Raw genomic sequence first — 4,629 nt, forward strand, 5'->3', positions numbered from 1 at the left:
AACAATATTGGGCAAGATCGAACTATTTGAAAATCTGGAAACTGGGGGTGCAAAAAAATCAAAATATTGAGAAAAAAAAAAGTTCTTAGCAATGCATATTACTAATCAAAAATTACATTTTGATATATTTACAGTAGGAAATGTACTAAATATCTTGATGGAACATGATCCTTACTTAATATCCTAATGATTTTTGACATTAAAGAAAAATCGATCATTTTCACCCATGTGATGTATGATTGGCTATTGCTACAGATATACCCGTGCTACTTAAGACTGGATTTGTGGTCCAGGGTCACAAATGAATAGATCAGGCCAAGTGTGTAAGGAATTGGTCAGTGATTGGATAAAGCTGCAAATGCACTAGCTGGAACATAAGGATTGCTTGAAGTAGTAAGAGAAAAATATGAAAATAATAAGCCATGTGCAGTTCTCATTTCTGTTTGTAGGTGGTGCTTTAGCTGTGCATTTGGCCTGGAAGAGAATTTACAGTTGACTCCATAATGGAATATAATCTGAGCCTTAGCCATCTGAAATCTAATTTCAAGGAGGCCTTAATTTCACTTCATTTCGTCCTTACCTCAGATCACATTTTCTCTCTATTGTTTGTGCAAACGTTGCCATATCCAGCGGCCCTCGGTTTTTGAACGCTAATCAAATTCAATTTGACCTCCGAAGTAAATATACGCTTTATTTTAGCTCTCCGTCCCTCGGCGTGTCTCATTTTCTCCCTCTTTCCCTCCAGGCCAGGAACTTTTCACTGAAGGTGTACGCATCTCCGTGCCGTGTTTGTATGTTTCGCCGTGCGCGCGTGGGGTGTTGCGTGCGTGCGAGAGACCGAGACGTGAGTGATTTTGCCAATTGCTGAAGTGGGATGCAAACTCATCTTATTTACCAGAGAATAGGCCAATTAAGGCCGAGTCGGGAATGAGCTGTGGCGCAGGAAACCAAGTGAATGTTCCATTGATTAGCAGCGTTCGCTTAATCACAGTCTCTCATAAGCTCATGTGCCGCTGTCAGCTGGGGCTTGCTCTCCACTCCTTTTGGAGGAGCAAAGGTTGGGGTGTCAGCGTGGAGGTGACACAGGCCAGTGATTACGTTTCCGTCTCCTCAAAGACATCAGGATGTCATCCAGAAAAATGAGGCGCGATTAGCTCCAGCAACTTTTCCTGCCGCCTGAAAAACAAGAATTCCCAATTTGCAGGAAATGGGAAGTTTTCATTGAGGGATGGCTCTGAATGAGCGCTAATGCTGGCGTTCGATGTGTGTTTGTGGAGCGTAATGGATGGTGTAAAACATCAGCGCGTATTGACGCTCTTTTTCCTAAAGCCCTGCTTCCCCTTTTTTCGAGCCTTGCCTAAATTTGCGCAAATTGAAAAGCGATAAAGAAGCAGACTCGTCTAATAAGCATTACTTATCATATTAATTAAAAGAGGATGACACAATATGGCTGACAGCTGTGGGTTTTGATTTGTTGTGTTGCTAATGTGACACTCATTATACAGGTCATGGTGAGACAAAGCCGCAGGGGTAGCCGTGGTAACATGCAGATGCAGAGACTGAGGCCTGCTACACAAACACTGGGGTCTCGCCTAAACAGCCCATAATTACCTCAACGCGCAGACAAACAGTAACCATGGAGAGGTGAGCGGCAGTTATGACCTCAGAGCGGGACGTGGATTCAGTTCTGTAATTGTTTTTTTAATGGAATTAGTTTTCGCCAGATTTTTCGAGAGGATCCGTCTTTCTGCGCAAAAGCTCGCATTCAAAGGCGCCGGCGTTAATGACGGGATGAATGCTGAACTGCCTGAGCTCGGCCCTTTATCTTCCATCTCTCTTTCATTTTATGAGGTTTGTTGAATATGTAGAGCAGCGCTGAAAACATATTAGCGCTCTGACCCGCGAGGTGACTGTATCTCCTCGTATTGCACCTATCCCGTTTTATTACCAGCCTACCATTCATTCGCATTATTAAAGGCAAGCGTGTGAGTACAGAGGGAGCTTTTTGGTCGCTTGGAGAGTTGCGAGTCGCTCTGAAAGGGACCATAGTGGGACAAATGATTTTTCTGGGGGACTTCTCTTATAAAGTTTTGAAAATTGACTCTTAAACAGACGTTTCAAGATAAGCTCAATCCACAGCATCATTTTGACATCTCTCATTTTTTTAAAAAAAAGAGCTAAAATCTGGGTTACAGTGAAGCACATACAATGGAGCTGATTCATAAATGTTAAAATGCTCTGTTTTAACCGTATTGAGACAAAACATGAACAATATGTGTGTTTACATGATTTTAGTATGAAGAAAAATCACATGCTATTTCTGTGTACAGAAAATATTGTCATATTTTACAACTTTGTTGCCATGATAACCCAGTTATAAGCTTCACATTTCTGCATTTAAATACTACAAAATTGTCTCCTTTCACTTCCATTGTAAAAGCCTCATTGTAACCTATTTTTTCCCTTTCTTATAGAAAACAAGAGACAAATTTAATCAACATTATGCTATTGATTAAGGTTCACTAGTATTACTTTTTCGGCCCCACTTTATAGACTTAACTACTATGTACCCACATTTAATTTAATCATTTGATACAATGCACTTATTGTGCACATACATGTTTTTACATTGTATTTATATTTTTAAAAAATACATGCATGTAATTACATCAAATTAATTTCTGTACCTGGGTCATTCCATGAAATCGGTGCCTTTTCCATTTGGAAAAATAAAATAAGTTTAATCAATATTTTTGAAATATCCATGAAATGAAGACAAGAAATTATATTGTGCCATCTCAGGCTAAATCATTTATTGTTTTATGATTATTTTTCTACCTCATGTTATGGTATTTTATCAACCCTGTTGCTGACATAAACGTTGCTAGATACTAGTTTAATTAGAACTCATATGCCACTGAATAATATGGGCATTAGCTCAATAATATACCGACGGTGACCTTTAACCCTTTAATTGTCACTCCCATTTTGAACACAGACATAAAAATGCACTATCCAGACTTAAATTTTTATAATTCATGAATGAAAACATTTTGTAATATGATTTTAATGTACATTTTCTGTGGTAATGCAATGTCTGATTTTAAAATGCCTTTCAAAGGATGAACTTTGAGATTTTAAGTTTTGAACTGATATATAATTTCTTATGATTTCTAAATTGTGACAGGGCAAAAGGCAATGAAGAAAGTCTTTTGTAACAAAGGTCAGAACTCGTGTTATGATGTAGATTTTTTTTAAGTTGCACTCTTGACATATATTAATCTATTACTTTTCCTACATAATTTGTAACACAAAAATATGGTAAAATATTTATCTAGGAGTCTTAGACCTTTCCAACAATGTATAGTTTGTCATGATTAGGATTTATTTGTAATATGGTGAAGTAAACGTAGGCGTCCCACAGAGGGGACGGTGACAGTTAACGGGTTAAAATGTTTGAATTTTACACAAGCAATCTTTAAAAACAGGGTCAAACCTACTCAGTCATCCCTGTTACCCATATGTCAAAACCTGTTACTCTAAAAAGTAACAGGTTTGACGATATGAAACAAATTTGCTAATTACCAGTTAATAGTCAAGTTCACAAAAGCGCATATTGTACAGTTTGAGAAGGTTTTTACTTGTAGATATTGATTATATTAAATGTAAGAAATAATTGTTTAAATTTACATTTTAAAATGTTAACAGGATTGACATTGCTTGGATTGATGGTCCTTAGTCAAGCCTCATAAATGATCAAAACTAGAACATTTTAGAGGAGTGAGAGAAACATGCTTCTGTTTTAAATATTTGAATCCTGGTTGAGAGATGATGTAACCTCCTAGAAATTGTCACTTGAATGTACATTATTTTCCAAGGGTTTTTGATGAGGGTAACAGGGCTGACATAAAATCAGGGGACACCAATAAAGTAATTTATATTTTATAGAACAATTGCATACTTGTGCCAAAATCATTGCTTAACAATAAGACCATATTTACAGCAATATGCAAATGTGTTTTTTATATCATTTTGCAAATTAAAAGTCCTGCTGAAAAAGAAAAATCATAGTGAGGGACAGGCCAAAAACCTTACCGGCATAAATGTTTTTTAAATGATTTAAAATAATATTTATATGACTTTTTTATGTAATGTTGATGAAAGCATACATAGTATTGTTATGTTTTTAAATTGCACCTTTATTTTTAGTTATATAAATGCGTTTGATTATTTCTTAGGGACGCAAAAAGTGCAGATTTCCTGGAATGACCGAATTACACTGTAAAAAAACTAGTTGTTTCAACTTAAAATAATTTGATACCCCGCTGATGTAAAATGATTAGTTTAGTCAACTAAAATATTCCAGTTGTCACTTAAATTAACATTAAGTAACTTAAAATTTCAAGTTGACTAAACAAAAAATTTTTAAGTCAGTGGGATAACAAATTATATTAAGTTGAATTTTCTTTTACAGTGTACATTTATAGTTACACTGTTGACCCGTCTTAGCAGCAAATGTTTTGCAATACAATATGAACACAGTACATTGTAAGTACATAGTAGTTGAGGCCACCTACTATAAAGTGGGACCCCTTTTTTCCTAGTCACTGTTATGTTAATCTAAGCACA

This window comes from Labeo rohita, chromosome 9 (genome assembly GCF_022985175.1).
Source record: "Labeo rohita strain BAU-BD-2019 chromosome 9, IGBB_LRoh.1.0, whole genome shotgun sequence".
Taxonomy (NCBI): Eukaryota; Metazoa; Chordata; class Actinopteri; order Cypriniformes; family Cyprinidae; genus Labeo; species Labeo rohita.